Here is a 17344-nt window from a genome sequence, read left to right on the forward strand (position 1 = left end):
CTAAGAAGCCGCAGCGGGACCGGGGAGTGCACTTTTACTTCTACATGGGTTTCCCCTAGCTGTGACATTTCTTCCCCTGTCTCTTGGCTGGAGCATCACCAAGTCTGAAGAAGAGCTGCCCCATGGTATTGAGGAGCCACACTGACCCCCCCCCCGCCTGATTGACCCCCTATATCCCCTCCTGCCTGATTGGGGTGCAGAGGAACGGGGAGGAACGGTCGGCCAGGGGGAGTGCCGGCAATGGTTGGGTCTGGGCCGCCGGGGCCCATTAGCGCCAGGGGCCCACCAGGATTTTTCCCTGTGTCCCGACGGCCCCGTCCGACCCGAGCTGCAACCTTTATACAGGTTTGAGATAAGGAGCAGCTTATTATATAGAGGCCATCTGTGGACTAGTTATTTATTCTACTAACTTCTCCTCTGAAAAAAGTGACTTGGCAGATCCAGAAACTGCTAAAGTGAAAATAGTTCATTTTGTTGTTGGGGATTTTTTTTGCAAAAAATATCAAAAACCATAGTTTTTTTTCTCTATAAAACAGGCAGCATTTATGCTCAGCACAAGCTCGAGGGTTCCTGTGTTTGCTACACTTTAACCTTATCTAACTAATACAACTTCTTTAGGGCAGGGAGTCAAGGGAGCAATAAGGGACTACTCCAATCAACCAATTAGTTAATAACTGGGGAAAATGTTGCTTCCGGCCTAGTAACCAATAGCAACCAATCAGATCAGTTGTGAATGGTTACCAGCAGTAAAGCGACTGATTGGTTGCTATGGGTTACTAGAACTATTATAAACATTGCATCTGTTTAATGTATTACATTACCCAGAAAAGTATTTAGGGAAGAACAACATTGTGTGGATTCGCATTGCATTTCTAATGTGCAGAAACAACAAAACATTTCCTATTTTAAGAAGCAGCCCAGTAAGTACTAAGAGCACATTGGGATGGTTCAACTCCCAGGAGCGGCTCCCTGCAACACGTGGTGCAATTAAGAGACATTATTGCTGGAGTTACCCGCCCTTTGCTCAAGCACATTAATGTGGGAAACTCAGAGGGGCGCAGATAGAAATGAACATATCCCTCTCACAGTACAGCTGTACAGAACCCTGGGGATCTCCCTATACCTGGGATAGTTCCATTCATGTACTAACTAATATGCAGAACTTTCCTTGCTGCCTGTTCCCTGTCACTACTGAACCCACAATTATATCAACTTTAACTGCTTTCTTGATCTTCTAGTCTTATATACAGTACAGTCTGCAGGAGTGTTCCTTTTTACAGCATTATACTATCATTCTATCTATCTATCTATCTATCTATCTATCTATCTATCTATCTATCCATCTATCATCTATCTATCTATCTATCTATCTATCTATCTATCCATCTATCATCTATCATCTATCTACCTATCTATCTATCTATCATCTATCTATCTACCTATCTATCTATCTATCTATCTATCCATCTATCATCTATCTATCTACCTATCTATCTATCTATCTATCTATCTATCTATCTATCTATCCATCTATCATCTATCTATCTATCTATCTGTCTATCTATCTATCTATCTATCTATCTATCTATCTATCCATCTATCCATCAGTTTATCTATCTATCCATCCATCTATCTATCTATCACTCTATCACTCTATCTATCTATCTATCTATCTATCTATCTATCTATCTATCTATCTATCACTCCATCGCTCTATCTATCTATTTATCTATCTATCACTCCATTGCTCTATCTATCTATCTATCTATCTATCTATCTATCTATCTATCTATCACTCCATCGCTCTATCTATCTATTTATCTATCTATCACTCCATCGCTCTATCTATCTATCTATCTGTCTGTCTGTCTGTCTGTCTATCTATCTATCTATCACTCCATCACTCTATCTATCTATCTATCTATCTATCATCTATCTATCTATCTATCTATCTATCACTCCATCGCTCTATCTATCACTTCGTCGCTCTATCTATCTATCTATCTATCTGTCTGTCTGTCTGTCTGTCTGTCTGTCTGTCTGTCTGTCTATCTATCTATCTATCTATCACTCCATCACTCTATCTATCTATCTATCTATCTATCTATCTATCTATCATCTATCTATCTATCTATCTATCTATCACTCCATCGCTCTATCTATCACTTCGTCACTCTATCTATCTATCTATCTATCTATCTATCTATCTATCTATCTATCTATCATCTACCTAATACATAAGAGCTATGGATTACCTGTAAAATACATCCTCATAAATGGTGCTTATTGATGTTCTCAGTGTCCTCTATAATTACCAATGGCCCCCAGTTTACAACAGATGGAGGAAGTGCAGCTTAATGTGATTTCACCCCCCAGACCTGCATTGCCAGGTCTCCCACCTTCCTTAAAGCTGACCATATATGAAAGGCAAGCCCCTTGTGGTAAGGTTCTCCTATTTTGCCACTAGGGCAAATGTATTTGACCAGACTGTTTGCCCCATGTCAAGACCACACAGAGGCTTAAGCAGAACCATCTGGAGAGGCCCACAGGATCCTTGCCCAGTTCAGCCAACATGATGTCTGGCCAAGCCCCAACCAGGTATCAGTCTGAGAGGTCATCCTTTTTGCCCGTTACTTCCTTACTTATTTATTCCAACCTCCTGTACATTTGGACGTCATGAACATATATATATTGAATCGGTTGATTCAATATCCAATCTAGACCCTGGTTACCTATTGTTCCTTCAGTATTTTTCCAGTTGAATCCTGGCCTTCTAGCTCAGTGTCCCTAGCATCCTCCTCCCCAAGCTACATTGGGCAGTTTGTCTTTACTTATCTTATTTAAAGGCCTGAACTGTCAGAGCTGCACCATCTCTATTATATCTTGGGTACAGGAATGACATTCAGGTTCTGCCTGACAGTGTGGTCCTGCCTAGTGTTTTCCTTAAGCATCTCTAGTAGCTCGATTCTACTTCTTTGTCCCACCTGTGTAAAGCGTAGGGAGCAACGCAGAAAACTATACCACAACCTAAAGCTGTCCATACACGGTAAGATCCGCTCGCTTGGTGAGGTTACCTACAGGTGGGCAATATTGGGCTAATTTGATCGTTTGGCCCTGGTGGGCATAGGCAAGCCAATCCAGTCCCTGATCCAACAGAAAAATAAAATCTGTCTGATCAAGATCTGCCCAATTTCAGACCAGATGTCGGTCCAGCAGGCCCATCATTCGTGCCCATACACGGGCAGATAAACTGCCAAATCCATCTAAAGGACTGATATCGGCAGCTAAAATAAGCCCTTGTGTGGGCACCTTTAGTTCTTTCTTTCCCATAATACCCTTATTTGAGGTATAATATAATCTTGACGTTGCAGCTTATTCTGCTATTGATCTCTCCATCTATCCAGCCATCTTGACTGATGGTAGCTCTCAGATGCTTGAAACTCTTTATCGTTTCTGGAGTGGCCCAAGTCAGCAGACAATATCCCATCATCTCTGGCCAGCTTGGCTCTGTCAGTATCACTTTAATTACACATTCATTCTGAATCAGTTTCTGGATCTAAATCTCAGTTAGGCGAACTCCTTAGGAACATATATCGATTCAGCTTTCTGGGAACACAGCAGCTTCCACCACAACTGCACTAAATGAGCCGTGATTCACAGCCAAACTTTTCTACTGACCTCACATCTCTTTTTATCTCTTTAACCCCCCTGATAAATGCTTTACTGCTTCTAACTGGCAGTGTTAAGTGATACCAACACATGCAAAGAAATGCCCAAAGTTACCCCCTTAACATTTATATAAGACTTGCTGCAGACCCGCTGTGCCGGAATCTGTTGGGAGGATGTCCCTCTACTGTCATGGCCGCTGCTTGGAGGCTCTATCCGAGCAATACACATCTTCATCATCTTCCCTCCCCAGGAAGTAAAATTGTGCAACATGTAGTTGGCCTTAAAAAAGTGACATTTGGTCAAGCAACAAACTTGATTCAAACTGTTTTTTTTACCCAAAATGTGCTCAGCAATCCCCCCTTACCCTATAACAAGGTTAAGATTAGTAATAGATGAAGTTTTTCACCAGGCATGAATTCGCAGAGAATTTCTGCATTTCACCATTGATGAATTATTTCACAAAATTTCTGTGAAAATTCACTGCGGAAGAAATGGGCACAGCCGTGTCGCATCAAAAAAGTCATGCAACAAACACAAATTTTTCTGCGGTTTCACGAATTTTGTAACTTAGTCCCACTAAGTTTAAGGTGGGCAGACCTCACCACTTTTTGCTTTTTTCACCTCTGCTCCTTCTGTCCTTTTCTCCTTCCATTTATCCATTAACTATTTTTTATTTTTCTTTTTCAACTGTTATTTCCATGAATGTGCTTTCCTATCCATACTTTTCACTTCTTTCCAAAAGTCTTGTTGTTTTATCTTTTCCTTTTCTTTTTCTATTTTTCTCTCTCCTTTCTATAATTGCTTTTCTCCCATTTACCTTTGGCTAAATCCCTATTCTTCCTTTTCTCCTCCCTTTCCCATTCCTCTGATCCTCTAACCTTTTCTAACCTGTTCTTTTGTTATTCTTTCCTGTTGTATCTTCCAATATTTTGTGCTCCACTCCTTTCTCTCCTACAAGTCCATTCACTTCTTATTTCTCTTTACTTTTCAAAATCCCTTCTCTCCCCTAATAATATCCTTTATTTTTTTCTGCCCTTGTTACCAATATATTCCCCTCTTCTTCTTGACCTTCTGCTTCCACTTCCAGTTAATTTTCTTCTGGTCACCAACCATTCATGGCAAAAAACTGTGCCACTCAAGTATTGGCTAAGCTTGGCAGGAGTTTCAACCTTCTGCCTGTCCAGCCATGCCAGTATCTCGGCTGTTGTCTGGTAACCAACCTCACTGCAGATAAAGCCATTAGAAATGAAGCAAGTGAGTTACAAATAAGCTTGAAACCTTTAGTTATATAGCACAAACATATTAAGCAGCTCTTTACAGATATTGGGCCTGATTCACTAAAGGGCGATAAAAATTATCGCACGCTTTTTCGCGTTAAAAAACGCAAAATAATTTGCGCGCGATTCACCATAGTATTATCGCGTGCGAAAAATCGCCATTTTCGCATGCGGTATTTCTCGCACTAGTTTTACCGTTTCGCGTTAATTTCCGCGCGGAAAAGAATATGATCGCATGATTCACTGTAACTTTTGCGCGCTAAATATCGCATTCGGCTATGCGAAAATTAACACCTACTACAGGCAGGCGAAAAATTATACAAAAGTACAGTAAATGATTTTTTGCAATAAAATATGGACTTACAGTGTTATTTATTCAAGTCTGTGTTTCCCCTAGAGTGTCGCAGCCGCCAGTTTGCAGCGAAATGTTCATTTTTAATACAGTAATTTTCTGCAAGTATTGGCGTGTATGGCTAACATGGCGTGCGTTCATTTGCGCGACTATTTCTATTTGGCTACAAGTGATGAAATGTTTCGCCAGGCATGGATTCGTAGCGAAGTTTTGGACGTGCGTTGAATTTTTTTTGTGGCGGATTTTTTCATGCGTTTCTCAAAACAATCTGCCAATGGCAAAACGCATGAAAAAATTTGCCACGCAAAAATTCACCGCACATGCAAAAATTGATACAAGTGTCAAAAAATAATAGTCACAGCAACAATTTTTTTGCCCGCACAACATTTTTGCCGTTTCGTGGATCTTTCGAAAGATTTGCTAATTTTTCACTAAAGAAACCAGAACACATTTGCTCATCACTAGTGGCTACTATTTATAAGCTACTATTTATATGCTACCATTTATATGCTACCATTTATATGTGGCTAATATTTATATACACCATTTATATGTGGCTAATATTTATATACACCATTTATATGCGGCGACAATTTTTATACACTATTTCTATGCTACCATTCATATGCGGCGATTATTCGCATATTTAGCGCATGTACCGGCAAATACCGCATTGAAATAGCCTTTCGCGAGTTAAATAACGCATGCAATATCGCACGTAAAAAAGCGCGAGTATGCTTATAGTGAATCGTGCGAAAAATCGCCAAAATTAAGCCGCGGTAAAATTTTTAGCGCACAATAAAAATAGCGCACGTTTTATCGCCCTTTAGTGAATCAGGCCCATTCTATATAATTCCCATCAGTCCTTGTCCCAGTGGAGCTTACACTCAGTGGTCCTCACCACAGTCACACACAAACTAGGGTTCAGTTTCATCAGAGGCCCATTTACTTTGAAGTAAGGGAAACCCACCCAGATACAGAAGAACATACAAACTCCCTACATATAGTGCCCTGGCTGGAATCGAACTAAGTACCCCAGCACTGTAAGGCAGAAGTGCTAAGAAGTAAATCACCGTAACATAAGTAATAGGTGCACATTTGTTCGTTAGGGCAAGGATAACATACTGTATAATGATAAAAGTTGGGTTCATAACTTAGGTCATTAAAATCCCATTGTATCTCTAGTATGGAGTTGAATCTAATAATGAGCTTTGAATCTGATTGGCTGGACCTATTTGCACCAATGGAACTGTAATAAACTTTGCATACTAATTGGCTAATGATTTTCCCCATACTGACATAGCAAGGGAAGCCTGCGTGTTCTTGTACATGAAGGAGGACTTGACCTTAAATAACTTAATAAAGTGGTGGAATAAAATCTACAGTTTGTGCAACGGGTTTGTTTCCTACCATTTTGCTGCAGGATTATTCCGTCTGGGCTGGCGCTAGCATTAGCCGTCTGAACTAAATGTTATCATTTTATGCTTAGTAAAGTCGGGACCTAGGGCTCTGATACTCTTACGGTACATTTGATGTCTAATATTGTTATGTGTGAAATAAAATCTTCCAACCCAAATGTAGTTCATGATGTTTTTGCAGAAAGGATGTTTTTCTAATGAAGAGCCGGTTCTTTGATACGCATTACAAGCAGGGCTATTTAAAGTAATGGGCACATATTAAGGTCACTTGGTTTTTTTGTTGCTTGGAATGTTATTTTATTCAGCTTGTATCTTCCCAGGACTAAACCAAATCATGATTATGTCTATTATCTACCCTCATTGGCTGAAAATATTCAATAATACTAAAATGTACCCCAGGTTATAGTGGTGCCAATTGCTCATCAGGCCCAAAGTGCCTGCTGCCTGAAGTACAAAGAAGCCCTGAGAATAGGGCGCCCCCATATGGAGCAGTGGGGAGAGGGCGTGTTAAAGTTTCTGCACTTCTAGTTAAATGCTGAGAAGGAAAAGTAAAGCCTTGTGATGTTAATCTGCTTAGAACTGACCAGAGATACCGCAGATGACTCTTCCCTAGTGATGAGAAAATTTTTTCGCCAGGCATGGATACACAGCGAATTTCCGCATTTCCCATTCTGCCATAGTCAAATTGGTCGTGGTCGCTTCAAATCGGGCACAGTCACGCAAAAAGGGGCATGGTCGCGGGGGAAAGGGGCGTGGTCACGGAAAAAGGCCGTGGGCACGTAAAAAAAGGCGCGGTCGTGGCGCAGTTGGGCGTGGTCGCGACAAAATTGGGCGTGGTTGTGACAAACTTGGGTGTAGTCGTGTCAAATAGTGCAGGCGACAAAAAAATGGACGCGGGCAACAAAAAATAGACGGGGGTGACAAAAAAGACACGGGCGACAAAAAAAATCCCATGACAAATGCACTTTGTGAATTTTTCGCCGTTTCGCAAATCTTATGGCGAAACGGGACAGATTCACTCATCACTACTCTTCCCTGCTCGCTAATTTCATTTTCTAAGCAAAGCAACATCACAAGAACAAATGACTTCTCAGCCGACTTCAGCTGTTCATCCACAATGAACAACAGGGGGCGCCGTTGTTTCAAATTCATTATCTTGAAAAAAACTAGAAAAAAACAAATAATAAATGCTGGCGGCAAACGTTCTTAGAAGAGCCCTCTGAGCTATTTTAAAGTACTTTGGTTTGTGGGTTTTATTTTTTACTTTAAAGGAGAACTAACACAAATAAGTTGGGCTTCTGTACCAGGCCAAGGTGACCACAGCCCTTTAGCAGGGAAGATCGGTGCCTCTGAAGATGCCTCTAGTAGCTCCCCATCTTCTGCTTGAGGATTTTTGGTGACCTCCAAGCTTAGTTTCCAAACAGCAGCCCAGAGCACACTGAGCATGTGCAGTGCCACTGACACACAAAAGATGGTCGAACAAGGTCCAAGATGGGGAGCTGCTGTGCACAAGTTGGAAGGCCTGGATCATGATTGCTATAGAGCTGTGGAACCTCTTGGCTGGTGCAGTAACTTTACTATATAAAACATGGCATTTCTAGCCATATTCATTTTTAGGGTTTAGTTTTCCTTTAAAAAAGAAATACAAAGAAATACAAAGTCACACATACAGAGACTCACTTTGATTATGGACTTTTTTTCTTCTTGTTTTCCTGAGCTTTTATCTTACACTTTGCTTTCAGCGTCTCTTAATTCTTTGGCTGCACTCGCGCTACTGAGCGAGACAATTTCCTGAGAAGGAACAGATAAAAAAAAAAGATGATTGGTACAAATGTGCAAATGGAGGTCTCCCACGTTCTTTTTATCTTCCATTTCTCGCCGGCTATTGTTCTTCTGAGACCTCCACGTCAGCCACCAAGGAGAACAGAAGCGCAGAGCAAACATTTAGGAGCCGATCCATACGGAACCACTCGGCAATATTTTGCAGAGTCTTTTTGTCGTCGGCTTTCTTTTCAAATGCGCACTTACCTGAAAATGCCCACCATTTTGCTTTCAATAGTAAGGGATTTTTACTTTTGTACTTTATTTTCTCAAAAGAAATCAAACTAGCCAACAAAGTAACTTTATTCGGCAGAGCCCTTCTGTAGGTTTTTTAATAAAAACATGGGGACCTGGTTACTTAAAGTGATACTGCTGTTACTTTTACTGGGGAAACTGGTAGTGATATCCTTTCTGAAGTACTAAGGGGAAGTAGAAACATCAGGCACACTTTACTGCTGCGCTGCAAGTTGGAGTGATATCCCCCTCCCCCCCAGCAGCCGATCAGCAGAACAATGGGAAGGGAGCAAGATAGCAGCTCCCAGTAGGTATCAGAATAGCACTTAATAGTAAGAAATCCAAGTCCGGCTTGGGACTCCTCCAGTTACATGGGAGTAGGAGAAACAATAGGTTAGCTGACAGCAGTTCTAATGGGTAGCGCTGGCTGAAAGCTCAGACTCAGTCACACTTTACTGCTGCGCTGCAAGTTGGAGTGATATCCCCCTCCCCCCCAGCAGCCGATCAGCAGAACAATGGGAAAGGAGCAAGATAGCAGCTCCCAGTAGGTATCAGAATAGCACTCAATAGTAAGAAATCCAAGTCCGGCTTGGGACTCCTCCAGTTACATGGGAGTAGGAGAAACAATAGGTTAGCTGAAAGCAGTTCTAATGTGTAGCGCTGTCTGAAAGCTCAGACTCAGTCACACTTTACTGCTGCGCTGCAAGTTGGAGTGATATCCCCCCCACCCCCAGCAGCCGATCAGCAGAACAATGGGAAGGGAGCAAGATAGCAGCTCCCAGTAGGTATCAGAATAGCACTCAATAGTAAGAAATCCAAGTCCGGCTTGGGACTCCTCCAGTTACATGGGAGTAGGAGAAACAATAGGTTAGCTGAAAGCAGTTCTAATGTGTAGCGCTGGCTGAAAGCTCAGACTCAGGCACAATGCACTGAGATGGCGCCTACACACCAATATTACAGCTACAAATACATTTGTTGGTACAAGAATAAAAGGTTAAATGGCAGAGGGAATTATTTGCTGTGTAAACAGTGTCATTTAGAAATAAAAAGTACCCCACTCCTAACAGAATCCAAGATGGGGAGCTCCTGTGCTCAACTTTGAAGGCCTGGACCATTACTTTGATAGAGATGCTGAACCTTTATGTGATTGCAGTAAGTTCAGTATATAAAATATGGTATTTCTAGCCATATTTGCTTTTAGGGTTTTGGGTTTTGTTCTCCTTTAAATCTAGTCTATAAGAATTTGTTTATGTCCTGTCTATCAAAGTTGGTCTTTAATAACCATTAACTTGTAGCTGAAATACACATCAGGCACATTAGGTTTTCAGGGGTTAGCTTTTAAAACTCTTTTATCCGATGCTCTAAAACAACTGGCCTGAGATTCTTCTTTCTATTGTTAGGCCAGTCGTATGGAACTGGTGAGTGAGGAATTAATTCCAAGAAAGCAGGTAAAAGCCGAAATAGGGTGTTGTACCCACTACAGACAGGGTCCCATAGTTTAGGTTAAAATATTTTGCACCAACCCTAATGCACCCTAATCCAACCTTAATCCGCTCCACTGGGCAGTGCTGATTTTATACCCGTGGCCAATTAGAATCCAGGACCAGGATCCAGGAATCAGTTCAATGAGATACTGTGCACATACTGTATCTATTCATTCAATTCCAAATTTCCCCATAGGCTTCTACTAAGTATTCATGGGATAATGTTTTTTCTTTGTTGACTTGCATGAACTCTTGCTAGTTTCCTTTCTTTACATTAGTAAGTTCCTGTATGGCCCATTATATACAGTATATACGCATTCCAGATATACACTCAGAATCAAATCAAGTGTCTCAAGAGACACAGAGCAAGATTATCTGAATATCCTTTATTGTTATACGTTGTATTTATCTATTATTATCTACTGTACAGCGCTGGGTACATAAGTAGCGCTTTATAAATAAAGATATACATACATACATATCCTTCATCAGGAGATTACCAGTTTTTAAACGACAAATGTAAATAATTCAACTGCAACAGCGCCACCTTCTGTTCAGCCGAAAATTCATTTTTTAGGAAAAGGAATGTCTTGTGATGTTGCTCTGCTTAGAAGTGACCAGAGAAACATCAGATGAAAAACTGAACTGCAACCACCTTAGCAGAAATGTATATAAGGAGCAGACAGTAATACAAAGTCCAAATACAGGTGGCGAAAAAGCTGAATCCAAATACCAGGCCAGGGGGCAGAAACAGACAAGGGCAGGGCAGGAACTTACTCACAGGACTCCAGAAGCAAGGACATCAAGAAAATTCAGGATCTCTGGAACAAAAAACTAGGAGCTGCAGAAAGGCTAATGATCCAGGTAAAGGTTGATAATAGACATAAATAGCCTCCTAATCGGGCTACTGGTTGCAGCAGGGCCGTAAGTGGTGCCAGGGAAAGAGTCATTAACTCTGACAAAGGTATGAGGCCTCCAGTGGTTCAACCTGAAGGTGCTATGGCCATCAAACCAAGTCCCTGGTTCTATCACGGGCACTTCCACACATGTCTATGGGCCCCCCCCTTTTTTTTCTTGAATCAGTCAAACCAACATTGATCTAACCAAACCTTTCCTAGATCTGTTAGATTTGTTATTTTCAAAAAATCCCAAGATCGATCCACAACAACCTTTCGAAATCTCCCACCCCCCCATTTAGCCCCATTCAGTAATATATTCTTCTTATTAAAGTGTTGTCCAAGATCTCCTTCTGCTTCCAATTAGCTCCCCGGCGGTTAACTTCATCTTGTTGTTATCTGGAAAGAAAATGACTTTGTCATCATATTGTTAAGCCTCAGTGAATGTGCGTCTGCGAAAGTGACCTCAATTCTCCCAGGCCTGACTGTTAGCCACCATGAAATTACCTGTACAAACAACCAGCCGAAAAGTCAATCAGGATAAATAAAAATGTACATTTAGATGAATCTTCAGTGTTTTTAATTAACCTTAGGTTTCCCCCTAACCACCTACCTTTTACTGAGCATTCCTGTCTCCTAGATTCATGCTCAACATACTAAGTCTCTAATCTAAAGCATTGCCATACGGTATAACGTGCTGAATTGCATTCTAGATGGATGGTTTGCAAGGAATATTGAAGATGGAAACATCTCACAGGAGAACCCCAACACCATGGGGGTGATGTATGTATTGCTAATTCATAAACACAATCATTTCTGGTGGCAGAAACCATTAATAAACTGTGAGACAGAATTGACTTTTACAGACCATGGAGCATGGAAGGTTAACTTATAAGAATGGAATGGTCAATAAATATCATGGAGGCTGTAGGCTGAACGTACATGGGTAATGCAGTGAGGCTAAGTCAATACATTTCTATAGAGTTGGATCAATCATAATCAAATACAAGAATAAACTTGTACTGCTCTCTCTCTCTCTTTACTTGTCCCTCGCCCTTGTCCTTTATTTATATAGCTATGACCTGTGTTGAAGCTCTTTATAGACTTGACTCATCTGTCCCTGTCACAATAGAGCCAACCATCTACTTTTTATACCACCCCCTAGCATCTGGAGACCTTGTATGTGTTTGGAGCATGGGAGCAGATATTCTGACTCCCATACATGGATTTCTAGGGTCAGTAGTAGGGTTGAGAGCTTTGATTTCAAAACTGAAGGACTGTCCCTGTTAAGTGGGTCTAGATCAGTGGCTATCACTGGCCTATTAGCCTAATATGTAGTGTTGCCACCTTTCTTCTGCTCCTGCTCATACTGCAGGCAGAGGGTGGGTGAGTAACATCAAGGGGAGGGGAACATTGGGGGTGGGGCTGTGACATAACAGGGGTGGAGCCATGACATTGTGATCAATCAAGGAGATTTCCTAATTTAGAAAACCAGACTGACAGTTTTGACCTGGACAGCACTTACAAAAACTGGGGTGTCTGGGTCAAGACTGGACAGGTGGCAACCCTACTAATATCACCCAGTAAACTGTATCTTTATGCTCGTTTTAAACTAAAGGCTTAAAAGCCCTGGGACTAAAATTACTCTGTGGGCCTACCACAGGAGTAATCACTGAATGCAGTTACATGGTTACATAGGGTTGAAAAAAGACCATCAAGTTCAACCCTTCCAAGTAAACCCTGCACCCACACCCTATACTTACCAATCTATACACTCACATACATAAACTATATATACAAACACTAATACTAACTGTAGGTATTAGTATCACAATAGCCTTGGGTATTCTGATTGTTCAAGAACTCATCCAGGCCCCTCTTATAGGCACTAACAGAATCTGCCATTACAGCATCACTAGGAAGGGCATTCCCCAACCTCATTGCCCTCACCGTGATGAACCCCCTACGCTGCTTCAAATGGAAGCTCCGTTCCTCTAATCTAAAGGGGGGGCCTCTGGTGCGTTGATTGTTTTTATGGGAAAACCGCCCCCCCCATCTGCCAATAATCCCCTCTAATGTACTTGTACAGAGTAATCATGTCCCCTCGCAAGTGCCTCGCAAGAAAACAACCCCAACCCTGACAGTCTAACCTCATAGCCTCCTGGTTGGTCCCAATGGAGTAGCAGGCTTCTATGCAGTCGCATCCCCAGTTTTTCCTAGTAGTTAAACCTCAAACGTAACATCCTTCACTTGTACAGTTGTTGATCTATTATTACCTCCTTGAAGCATCATCTTTGCAAGGCATCATTTAAGCCAAAGGAGACACCTATGCAGTCTCTTTGCAGAGCATGTTTGTATTCTCTCCACGCGTCTCATTAAACATTACAGAGTGCCAAACTCTCAGTTGAATGCCGCACTCCTCTGCAAAGTTCACATGAAGGCTCTACCAGTTTCTTGCCACTCGGGTCTTAGAAATGCTTCGAAAATCAAGTTTTCCATTTATGTATTTGTTTTCCCAGCAGAATAAGCCACGAGGGTGGGAAAGAGAATATGCGACAGATGTGGAATCTCAAGCGACTCTGATGGGAGCTTTCTCTGCTCTTTGCAGTTCTACCCAAGCCCTCTGTGATGTGTTTATACATAGACTTTTTTTTTTTTTTGCTTGAGACAATGTTCCCTCTGATATGTGGATTGATCTTCAGACTTAGACGCCGGCTCAAGTTCTTACTGCAAGCTAAACAGGAATCTCTTTCATAAGGGAGAGGATAGGGAAGGAAGAATCGAAAGGAGCTTAGAATTTTTCATAAAGATATTAGTGAATGGTTGGACAATGTGCCCTGCATTTTAAAGAAGCTGTTACCAGCCTTGCTATTTCCTTGGACTTTTATTCCATAGAGTCACCCACAGCCTTAAATGCTTTTATATCCCTTATTCCTCCTGTCTTTGTGTTGTCTCTTTCTCTATAATCTGCTCTATTCATTGAATTGTTACAGCTACAAAAAACAGATTCCAGAAGAATGAAATGGTGTATTCTAAATTAATGTGTTGCCATTGCTGGCATTCCCTTAAATATCTCAACATTGCTACCATCACCCGCATGGAATATTCCCTTTGAAGTCCTGCACATGTTCATTGATTTGTATGTCATTATAAAGGGAAAAAAGGGTCAAAATGCTCATAAATAAAATAAAAACCTGGTGCTTCATCTTGATTTCTAAGATGAAAAAGTCTGGCTTTAAATATAGATCATATAGATCCAAACAGTATAAACTGTATTCCATACTGAAGAGCATTAGTTGGATTTCCAGAAAGAAAACTCATTGGCTGGGTGATGCCATTTTATCTTCTCCCGTGAAAGTTCTCCTTTAGTCTATATGAATTCCCAGATGGGTAAAAGATACTAGGACTCTGTATGGGTTTACAAATGGAAAAGTCCCTAATACGCTGTTGGGAGGGTGGTAAGTCCTTCAGGTAAGGAGCAGTTTGAGGCCAACAAGGAACAATAAAGGACTAGACATGGTGGAGAGTCTGAAGATCAGGAACTGGACTGGAACACATAGGAGCAGACAGACAATTAGCACAGGCTGGAGTCTCCATAGAAGCAGGGCAAACTGGGCCAGGCTGAGAAGCGGGATAAACAGGAGCAGGACAGGGCAAGAGCAGAAGCGGGACAGACAGATAGTTGGATGGAGTGGGCAGAGAAGCAGTACAGACTGGAGCTGGACAAAGTCTGAGGAGAAGCAGGACAGACTGGAATGGGTAGAAAAGGAAGACAGACTAGAGAGGGTGGAGAAGCAGGACAGACAGAGATGGGATGGAGCAGGAAAAGCAGGACATCCAGGAGCAGGACAAAATAGGTGGAGAAGCAGCACAGACTGGAGCTGGATGGAGTAGGAGGAGAAACAGGACATACTGGAGTGGGACAAAGTGGCCAGAGGTAGAAAGAGAAACTTGTTCCACAGGCAAAAGGGCACAGGAGAAGCAAGAGCCAGGGACAACCCTTAACAGCAATGATCAGGTCAGTAAATGGTGCAGGAGAGGTGTTTAAATAAATTGCACCCAGTTATGATTGGCTGACCCTAAAGACTTAATAAGGCTGGGGCACAATGGGAATGGCAGGTGAAAAGACCAAATTCAGCATAAAAAACTTTGGTAGCCCTTCAGGCCCAGTGGTTAGGACCAAACAGATGTAACTGAGACCTTTCTGGTATGAATCCCAGCAGAGCCTTAAGGTGGCCGTACAACTTTACTGCTTCTAAATTAAAACCTATGAATGGTGTTCTAGCGAGTGTTTGTCTTCTTGGCTGGGCCCTGATCTAAACTAATAAATGTAAAAAGGTCCCAAGTCAAAAATAGTGGTTTGGGATCCATTATGGGTCATGGGGACTTCTGTAATGCAATAATCAACCTTAAATTGAAAGGGCAGCTATCGTATACTGACTGACACGAAAATGATTTGCTCTTTTAAATAATACTGTGGGGAATTGAATGTGGAGGATTGGTTTCCAGATATCGTATCCTATAGTTGTACGTCAGCACTACCATGTTGGGCACATATTAAATATGAATTTCTCATAGTCAGATATCCTTTCCATGTTTAGACCTTACTGTGTCTGAACCTGCTGATCCAGCACCATTCTGAAGAATGGGAAAGGGGGAGTTCACTTACTATTAACCAGATCACATTGCCACGTGACATGATAGTGGTTAACTGCTTCCTTGCTGGTCTGGGAACTTGATTTCAATTATGAGCAGGGCACTATCTGCCATGGTTTGTGTGCTCTCCAAGGGGTATATTTATCAAAAAGTGAAGTTAGAGCTCCTAACAGTCCAAATGTTGAGTGAAATGCCGCCAGTCTCCATGTATTTCTATGGGCCTTTTAAAAGTGTATTTATTAATGAGTGAAAGTTAAAGTTCACCCTTTGATAGATATGACTTTACAAATACCATAGAAATGAATGGAGAGTGGCAGAAATTTGCTTAAGCAGACTGAAGCGAACTTCACTTCAATCTATACACTCACATACATAAACTATATATACAACCACTAATACTAACTGTAGGTATTAGTATCACAATAGCCTTGGATATTCTGCTTGTTCAAGAACTCATCCAGGCCCCTCTTATAGGCATTAACAGAATCTGCCATTACCCCATCACTAGGAAGGGCATTCCCCAACCTCACTGCCCTCACCGTGAGGAACCCCCTACACTGCTTCAAATGGAAGCTCTGTTCCTCTAATCTATAGGGGGGGCCTCTGGTGCGTTGATTGTTTTTATGGGAAAAAAGAACATCCCCATCTGCCTATAATCCCCTCTAATGTACTTGTACAGAGTAATCATGTCCCCTCGCAAGCCCCTCTTTTCCAGAGAAAACAACCCCAACCCTGACAGTCTAACCTCATAGTTTAACCCTTCCATCCCCTTTACCAGTTTAGTTGCAGTCTCTGCACTCTCTCCAGCTCATTAATATCCTTCTTAAGGACTGGAGCCCAAAACTGCCCCCCATACTCAAGGTGAGGCCTTACCAGGGACCTATAAAGGGGCAAAATGATGTTTTCATCCCTTGAGTCAATGCCCTTTTTATACAAGACAGCACTTTATTTGCTTTAGTAGCCACAGAATGACACTGCCTGGAATTAGACAACTTGTTATCAACAAAAACCCCTAGAATTGGCTTCTCATAAAACTTAAACCTGGCCAAACCTTACCTTAAGTTTAGGGTTACAGTCTGGCTTGTAAACATGAGACCTGATGCCAAAGTAGTTGCTTTACTATATTCCATCGCTCTCAGACTGACAGGGCAGAACAAGAAAGATGGTAAGTGAAAGTGGTTTTAATTCCAGTTTTTGCTCTGTTTAGTGCAAGCCAAAAGTATGTTTAGCCCAAGCCGTATTCACTGAGCCCATATTGAAAAAGGGGCCACCCCCACCCCAAACCAAAAACATGAAGATGCTTCCACAGTATGATCACTGATTCTGTATATTTATGGCTTCTATTTATTTCATATCATGTCGGAATGTTAAAGCACACGATGAATAATAAGCTGCAGATGACAATAACAAAGATCTCTCAGCGCTGGAAAAAAACAAAGTCAAGAATAAACAGCCGGCTTTGCTTTTGTGGGCAACCTGTTGGCACTTGATAATTAGCATCAAAATGCAACTGAAATCAGAATTAAATTAAAAGAAA

Source organism: Xenopus tropicalis, chromosome 6 (assembly GCF_000004195.4).
Source record: "Xenopus tropicalis strain Nigerian chromosome 6, UCB_Xtro_10.0, whole genome shotgun sequence".
Taxonomy (NCBI): domain Eukaryota; kingdom Metazoa; phylum Chordata; class Amphibia; order Anura; family Pipidae; genus Xenopus; species Xenopus tropicalis.